This window comes from Phodopus roborovskii, unplaced genomic scaffold (assembly GCF_943737965.1).
Source record: "Phodopus roborovskii unplaced genomic scaffold, PHOROB, whole genome shotgun sequence".
Lineage (NCBI taxonomy): Eukaryota > Metazoa > Chordata > Mammalia > Rodentia > Cricetidae > Phodopus > Phodopus roborovskii.
Window position 1 is genome coordinate 25,765,009 of NW_026125052.1, and position 9,859 is coordinate 25,774,867.

The window sequence follows — 9,859 nt, forward strand, 5'->3', positions numbered from 1 at the left end:
TATGCTCTGCATCCTAATATTTCTATTTTAATCATGTTGTCATTTCCAGTTTGTGTTTGTTATTTTCCCTTCCATTTTTTCAGCCACTCTTGACGATAGTATCTAGCACTAAAGCTTGCTTTTAGCCTGTCTTTCATTATGATCTCTTTGTTAATGATAATATGCACACAATTTTATATATATATGTGTGTGTGTGTGTGTGTGTTTACATTTCAAGACTATTTTAACTTAAAAATTATGTGCATGGGTGTTTTGCCTGCATATATGTCTGATGGGGAAAATCTCACCAAATTCTATCCCTGAATGAAGAGCTAAAGGCAATTAATGACCAATGAAAGAGGAAAATATGTCCTCTCCAGAGGTAAGATATTATTGGTTATCCATAATAGTCAAAATAGTCGACCGACCTTTTTATATATGTGAGCAATACTACATGGAGTCAGCAGAATTTGTGTGTGTGTAGGGGGGCAGGGTTGTGAGTATGTAACAAAATTAAACAAAAAGAGATATTAATTTGAGAAAAAACAAGGAGATATGGGAGATCAGAATGAGGAGAAGAAAGGGGAAGTGATATGAATATGGTATACAGATGTGACATTTTTAATTAACCAAAAATATAATTCAGGGACTGGAGTGGTTAAAAGCATGTTTAGCTCCCTCAGAAGACCCAATTTCGGTTCCCAGAACCTGATTAACATTTCCCACAGTACGTTTAACTCCAGCTCCAGGGGATTTGACTACACTCACATTCATAAACTCTGGCACACAATTAAAAATTGATCTTTACAAAGAAAAATATACATCTTCCCCAAAAGAATACTGATACATGAAACATACGCATTATCTAAGAACATTGTTTCCAACAATCAGATTTCCTGAAGTCAAATTTCCTGAAAGTGTGTTTTCATCAGTTAAAAGAAAAAAAAAAAAAAAAGGCCAGGTTCTACTACTGGAAATAGTTTCAAAACTCTCACAGATATTACTGATTCAATGTTAGTAGATCTTAGAATACCAAAGCATCTTCTAGTTTTAAGGGCCATTTTGATGGAGTTGTGTTCTTTTTGGAACCCTTGGGTGTTTTTCATTGCTCATTAACAAATGTTAGTCATTATCCTCAATGCTTAGCGTGTGTTCCTCTACTTCCCTGATGACCACCATATTCACATCAGCCATTGTGCTATTATGTATGTGTATTTTCATGTATGTGAGTTTTATCCTTGGTGATTAAGACAAAGGCAGGAAGACTTGTGATGTCAATGCTTTTATAAAGTGGTATGGGTTAGAATGTCATAACTCAAAGTATATTTGAAAATTCTAAATGAAACTACAGTAGCTATGTATCACCAATGAGCTTCCCCTTAATCTTTCCATGTGTTTGCCTTAGACATAAATATATTTTCACAGATTGGTCTATTTGTATGCATGTTATATTTCCACTTCAGGCTTAAATTCTATTTTTCAACCTTCCCCGTACCTGTGGAGATATTGTTAGGCTCTGCTATTCATGCTTAACTTCTATCCTCAAAAGCAAAATTAGCATTCTTAACATGAGGAAGTAGATTCCCAGTTTAAGATATTTCCTTTTATTCTCATTTATACATTTCTTGTGTTCCTTTTTATCTCATTCTCCCACACATCTTAGAAAACATAAACAAAAACAAAACAACAGCAAAACTCAGCTGATTCAACTTCAAGTACTACACTTGCCAGTAAGACACTGAAAACAAAATACCACTCTCAAACTGCGGGATATTTTATAATCACAAATTTGCTCATTCCCATCATCCCCAGGGGGATAGAGCGCATATTATTATTCCATTAAGGAAATGAAGACTCGCAGAGCCAAGAACTCCTCTCTTCAGCTCCCTCTTTCCAGTCTCATGTTCTAAAAGTCCCTGTGCATAAATAGTTCTCAAACTTTGTTAGCCATAACCACGTGGCTTGCAAAGGATTTGCAGAGGTCTCTCCTGTAAGGACCTTTGGTGCACAACCTACATGGGTCCAATTTCTACCCTCATTGAAAACAAATTTGCTGCCCTCTTAGTTGTACCCTTATAGGTCTGCCTTCTAATTATGCTTAGAAGAATTTATTTGGTGTTGAAAATGGCCAACTGTAACTGCCTTGTGAAAATTTTTCTCCATGAATACACTATGTTCTCCAATATTCTTTTTTTCCTAGAAGCCACCCAAATTAGCAAAAGGCAAAGCAAATAGTGAAAAGTTAGAGGTCAAAACAAAATTTATTCTAACATACTGTTATTTCCAGCAAGTGTAGTATAAAAAAGAGATTTTGGATATTTGAGGATTTTCTTTATTTTTTGTTTGTTTATGAAATCGTGCATTTTGTCATGAGTTTACCAAAGCCTGAGGGCTTACTTATGTCATAGCTCCTTTGAATTAGATCTTTTCCCCCAACATTCTGCCCATATTGAGGTTGGGTTAGTCTACACAGATGCAAAAGACAATATCAGAAAATCAACTAAGATGGATTTCAAACTCCATTTTAGTAATGTCATTCAAAGTAACTAATATTGTAGTGAGATATCCCCCCCCTGCCCACACCTGTTGTACTGACCACGCCCACTGGGGCATGGGAACAGGTGTGGGTATGACTGGTGGAGTCTAGGTCTGTCTCCGACCTAGACATAGAAGACTGCTAAAACTTATCAAGTCAGGGTAAGACAACCTTTATACCTACTTGTTTCTTATTTGTCAGTCAGATATTCTAGGCCTCAGCCAAATCTGGTTGCCCCCACGTTGCCATAAGACTTTGGGTGACTGTCCAGGAGCCTGCTGTTGATGTTTTCACTGCATCTTGTGGAAGCTGCTTGCCTGCACTTCCTACCTATCCTAGTATTGTTATCTTCTTTGTCATATCTTTGATGAAGTTGAAGATTAGACTGTCACAATTATTGTTTTCTCTTTTCCTACATAGAAATGTTAGGTACAAGACTTAACCTTCCAGCTTAGGATAGCTCCATGGTAATCTCTGTTATGCCTTCACCCTAGGACTGATATGTAGATCTTGCCATTTGCTCTAGTTACCTCACTGGTAATAGGAGTTAAATGTGTATGTTAATCTTTTTCCTTCTCCTAGAGCATATTTGATATTTACTGTCCTTGTATATAGTTATGTATCAAGCCTAAATCTGTTCTTTAGACTAAAAGGGAAATTGTACTTTGACATCCATCCTGTCCACCCACACATGTTGTACTGACCTTACACATTGGGGCATGGGAGAGGTGTGGGTATGACCTGTGGAGTCTAGGTGTGAGTCTTGACCTGAATGCTCACTCTTACTTCCAGTTGGAGATAAAAGATCTGAGGACATCCTTTGAACGGAATCCCGAGGCGGTCATCTGTTTCTTGAGTAAGTGAATTCTCCATGAATAAACCTCAATCAGCCTGTACTGTGTCCCAGAATCTTATTACCCACTTTATAACATCATAGAGGAAAGATGCAAAATTAGCAGGGAGTTATTTTCCTTTCTCCCATTTGCCTGCATTGGGAAGTTCCTGTGTAATAATTATATAAAACGAAACAAAACATACATCAAGACAGTAACAGTGGTTCAAAACAGGTCATTATTTATATTTGATTAGAATTCTATGATTTTCTTTTTTATTTTTCTATAATATAGTCAAAGCCTATTTGTACTGACAAGTTTTTATTTTATTTTTTTATTTATTTTATATAACCAAGTCCATGTAAATGAAAACGAACATTTATAGACAATATTTGGGAATTTGGGCATCGTTCTTTCCAAACTACTTCTTGCTGGTAAGGGGCGCTGTCATGGGGGATTCTAAGAAGATTCAGAAATCAAGGCTGTAGTCTGTAAGGCTGCTTTGTCCAGCTGTTTTGAATGTAGGATCACCTGGTACTCTGTTTCAGGTGGTCTGGCTTGATCAAACCACATTAGTCTGGAAGGAATCCACAGCTTTACATTTTCTGTGGAACAAAAATAGAAATCCTTTTCCCCAGTAACTTGTCCTTGAACTTAAATTTTGGAGTCAAAGCATTTTTTTAATTTAATTTATTATTTTACATGTCGATCCCTCCCTCCCTTCCTCCCTCCCTTCTTCTCTCCTTCCCTCCCTTTTACCCTCTCTGCCCCCTCACATGCACCCTGACTACCCTCCCTCCCATCCCCCCACCCCAATTCCATATGTAGGGGAATGCCATCCAGTTGGGGTCATGTAGATCTGACAGGTCATGTGAAGTAGGGACTAGGGCTTCTCTCCTGTCTCTAGATTAAGGCAGTTTATCCCTCCATGGGGGATGTGTTCTCAAGGTCCTTTTGTGTACCAGGAGTACTTCCTGGCTCCACTGTCTGAAGTCCCTTAAACTGCTCAGTCCTTCTGGCTGACTGGCTGAGACCCATATTCAGGGGGGTCTGAGTCAGTCCCATGCTGGCTTCCCAGCTATCAGTCAGGTGGCCTGTTAGCTCCTCCTTGTTCAGGTAAGCTGTCTCTCTGTGTTTCTGCCACCTGTTCTTGTCCTCTCCATCTGCATCTGGGTTCTACTTCGACTCAGTGTCTTTATGTCAACTTGATAGGATTTATCATCATCTAATAGGAGGAAACTTCAGTTGAGAAAAATGCTTCCAGAAGATTAGGCTATAAGCAAGTAGGCCAGTAGGGCATTTTCTAATTAGTAATCCATAATAGAGGCTCAGCTCAATTGTAGGTGGTGCCATCCCTGGGCTGGTGGTCCTGGTTCTGTAAGAAAGCAGTCTGAGCAAGACTTGAGGAGCAAGCCAGTAAGAAGCATCCTTCATGTCCTCTGAATCAGCTCTTGCCGCCAGATTTCTTCCATCTGAGTTCCTGCCCTGACTTCCTTCAATGATGAATAATGATATGGGAGTATAAGCTGAATAAACATGCTCTGACCCATCTTGCTATGATCATGGTGTTATATCATAGCAATAGTAAGCCTAACAAAGACAACCTAAACAGATACTTTAGTTTTCACATCTTACTCATCCCCTTTAACATGGCCAACTCTCCAGGACATTTTTTCTCTTGGCTTCAGCAAATGAGTGGTATTTGCATAGTATATTTTTCTCAGCTTGGCTGTACCTAATACTTCTCACATTTAGAACAATAATAGGCATTCTGGGCAGTATTTCTGAGAAAGGGACACTATGCAATTTTTTTTGAATCACATTAAAGGGACATGTATCTAGGTCATGAGGTAGCCATATGATTCAAAGACAAGACAATACCACTAATTTTCTTGAGAGTAAATATGTTCTTTTCTCTTTATTGAACATTTTATCCTGTGACAGAAGCTTTAAATATATGCAAACAGCTTGTGTAGCTTCAAATTTCCTCACACTGGTTGTACCTCCCATGAACATTTTTATACAGCACATCAAAATATTAACATTTTATTATGTTAATTGTTTGCTTTCCAAAAAGAATATTCCAAAAGAATATTTTATGAATAAGTATATATGGATTTTTATAGTATTTATATGTAAGTTATTTTCATTGGGTTTCTCTGGCATCTGTCAATGTTGAATTTGTTTATTCTGTGATTTTAACACTTTGAATTGATATCCTTCTTTTAAAAAGAACTGACACATTTCACTAATATTCATATACATATGACTTTGTGTATAGGGTACATGGGAACACGTATTCTACAACACTCACCAGGAGTTCAGAGGACATTTCATGGGAGTCTCTCCTTCTAGTATTCTCCTTCTAGTATATGGGTCACAGTGATCAAACATTGGTGGCAAGCAGGCACCTTAACCTGCTGAGTCCATCTGAAGAACTTAATGATTGTTCATTATATGGAATCTTAAAGTAATCATTAGGTATTCTATTTTCAATGATCCAATTCTGAACACTACCCCTCCAACCATGATCTGGCTCCTGTTGTGGGCAAATGGTAATTAAAAGACAGTGCCTTGCTGCTAGACTACTCATTATGCCTGAGTTGTTATTTTAAGTCTTGGTGCAATCATCACAGCACAGGGCATATGCAAACATGTTAATTTCTCTGTATCTCTTCATATGAAAAGTGACAGCACAGTGGTTATTTTCCTATTTATAGTCCGACTAGAAGTTCTTTGAGAATATGCTTTTTTCATCTGGACTTATGTCAAATTACATTAATAATTAGAAATCCAACCAATTAATAAGCATATGGTTCCTTTTTAATGATTTTGCCTATTGGAATAGAATGTATCTTTCTCTTAAATAGAAAACCAAGACTTCACTTTTGTTATATTTTTCTGTTGCTTTAACTTTATTGTTAATTTTTAATAAAATTATAATTATGTTCCTTACCCCTTTCTTTTTTCCCTCTAACAACTCTCATTAATCCTGCTTGAAATCATGGACTCTTTCCTTAGTCTCTCTCTCTCTCTCTCTCTCTCTCTCTCTCTCTCTCTCTCTCTCTCTCTCACACACACACACACACACATACATGCAGAGAGGGGGGGGAATAGAGAGAGAGATCTACCTAGCTGTATTAATCCAACCTATTCAGTCTATTTAGTGTTACTTGTATGCATATAATTTCAGAGCTGAATACATGATATGGTATAAGCACTTAGGGGGCATTTCATTCCAGGGGGGAAGATTTTTTCCATTAAAGTATATCTTAATTGCCTGTGGTTCTTTGTCTGTGGGTGGGTCATCATGAGATCTTTCCCTTTCATGTTAGCAGGTGAACTGGTGTTGTATGTCTTCAAATTTTAGTTAGGCAAGTATATGTATTATTGAAGTATCATAAGTGACACTCCCCTGTCATCTCCAAAAGACACAATATTTCAGTATTTATCTTAGTTTCCTGGCTTTTAAAGTCTTTCTTATTCTTCTGATATGTTCCCTGACCCTTAGGTGCAGGTTGTATTGTAAATGTATCAGTTGGGGTTCTGAACCCTACAATCACTTGTTTCCTATATTTTGACTGGTTGTGGTTTTTCTGCATCCTTCTCTGTCTGCTGAAAAAAAAATGTTTCTTTATTGAGGAGTAAGAGCTAAACTTATTTTGGGGTATGAAGGTGGGTATTTAAATTTCAGTCAGGCTCTATTCTATCTCCTCTGTGGTTCCCAGTTCCAATTCTTCAGACATGAACATATAACCTAGAGTAACCACCAATTTACCTTATCTTTTTTATAATTTAATTGTCATTGAGATGGGCATACAAGCATGCTATATAGTTTCATAATATTCATCTGTCACTATCCTCTTCCAGCTCCTCCTGACACTTTTAATTCCACCTAGTCCATTTCCTGCTGCTTCTACCTGCAAGGTCATATATAGGAACATGACAACCTACTAGGGAACAGCGTATCATTGATGAAAATGACTCCTCCTCCTTCCCCAACAGCCATAAGCTTCTTAGTTAAGAGTGGAGTCATGGAATCCAGGAGACCAGACAAGGATCACTGGGAGTGACATAGGGAAAATATCTTAAGAAAGAGAAAAGAGCACACAAGTAGTAAGGATAGAAAAAGAGGGGAAGATGGGAACTTAGTGGGTGGAGGGCAGTAGGGACTGGAAGAAATAACACTAAGAGTACTGGAGAAAAATCATAGAAGATTACAGAGTTTTTGTTTTGTTTGTTTTGTTTTTTTTTTTACAAAGTTTATTTAAATTAGAAACCATCTTGTTTTACATATCAATCCCAGTTCCCTCTCCCTTCCATCCTCCCATGCCCTTCACCAATCCCCCCATTCTGTCCCCCATCCACTCCTCTGGAAAGGTGAGGCTATCCATGAGGGATCATTAAAATCTGTCAAGTTATTTGGGGTAGGGCCTAGGCCCTCCACCAAGCATCTAGGCTAAGGGAGTATCCTCCATGGGGAATGGGCTCTGAAGTCCTTTTGTGCACTAGGGATACATCCTGGTTCCACTGCCAGAGGCCCCATGGGCTGCCCAGTCCTCCTAGCTGACACCCACGTTCAGGGGGTGTGGTTTGGTTCTATGTTAGTTCTCCAGCTGTCAGACTAGGGTTCTTGGGGTTTTACTTGAAAACTTGAAGATTATAGTTTTTAAGATTCCTAAAATATATACTTAAAAGAGCTAAAGTGAGGTTAACCTACACAGGGCAGTACCAATCTTCTAAGAAGCCATACGTTATCAAACAGAACACCTATTGTCAAGCACAACACTCCTCTTGAGTTGTTGGATGCCAGAATCATCCCTACAAACAATACATGTTATGGCCATCACCCCTACTGATAAAAGTTACCACGCTCTTTAGTCACAGGATATGAAAAAAAAAAAAAAATCAAGCCAATACTGACTTAGAAGCTTCCTCTCTAGTGGTGACTTTCCATGGTACTGGAAGGCGCTATACTGACTCCTGGCAGACAAAAATCATTGCTCAGCTTTGAGCCATGGTCGGCCTGGAAAGGTATGTGCATTGAAGAATTAGTGGCATGCTTTTCGTGGATGTGACCAACCACTTTTCTGATTGTAATTAGAGCCCTTTCCAAATGAAGGGACTCATGCCTGGTACTGAAAACCAAGCCAAGAACTTGTGACCAGTGGCTTATAGGCTCTACAAGAGGAACCATTACTGTTATTTTGTTAAATGAACTTAGTGTCAAACTGTCTTATAGGTTGTCGGCATTATAACCTAGGGTAAGTATAGCTCTCATTTCTTCTTTTTGCCAAGGAGAGTGGCTAAGGACAAGCCTGATTTGGCTACCTTATTGGGGGTTAAATTCCTATCGAGCAAGTTACTAAGTAAGAGTATAACCTCTAATTTTCACAATTCTATACAAATTCAAGAGGAATATATCAATAATCTCAATATTTTTCAAGCCTCTATTATGGCAGAATAACAGCAGATGCTTCATAAACAAGTTGTTTGGAACATTAAAAAAATAACTCAATGTAGAGAAATAATATTTAAATTTCCAAATGTCAATTCTGTAGTTTAACATTCAGGCTTTCGTCATTAAGAATGATTAAAAAATCTTGTAACAAACAGATGCTGCCAAATAATCAAATACACCAAACTAGAAATATAAGAAAACTTACTATCCCAACAATAAAACATTAAGATCTCAAATGATGTTTATGCAGCAAATAATTTTTAGAATTTTGTTCTGAGCGTAGAAAATAGACTACTTTAACAACATCTCCATATATATATATATATATATATATATATGTATATGTATATGTATATATATATATATAGTACATCTGAATATTTAACTGTGTATATTAATGGATAATTATGGCCTATACATATGATTTTAAATATTTACAGATATAAATATGTACTTTATTCATATTCAGATAAACAAGTCATATACCTGGATCTGGGCATGGGCTGTAGGATTGGTCCACCAGATGTGAAATGGAACAACTCTCCCATACCTATACCCTTAGGACTGGCTCACCCACACTTGAACTGACCACCGGCCAGCTCTCCCTAGCCCATGCCAAATTACCCAGATTTACCCATTAGTCCCTTCAACAGCTCTTTTCTAATGAGAAACATGTCTCCTTCTCAGAGAAAGTCTTAGCACAAATGACCTCTATAATCTTTTGAATATTATATTTATTTATTGGTAATTTCAGACATGCATATAATTTACCTTGATTAAACTTCTCCCTTACTCTATCCTCTTAACCTAGGACTTACTGTATCTTCACACTAATTTACATTCATATGTTACAATTTTGATATTTAATTTAAATTTAAATCTAACATTCCCCATATGGTCATAGATAGTATTCTCCTTATTTAGAAAGAACCGAGGTATGTTTAGCTTTGCCTGTGTTGATGATGCTTAACTCAGAAGCCAAGAACAGCTTCTTTCAGTGTGTTGTAGGGCCACTGACTGAAATTCAGAGTCCTTTGAGAAGTTCTACCT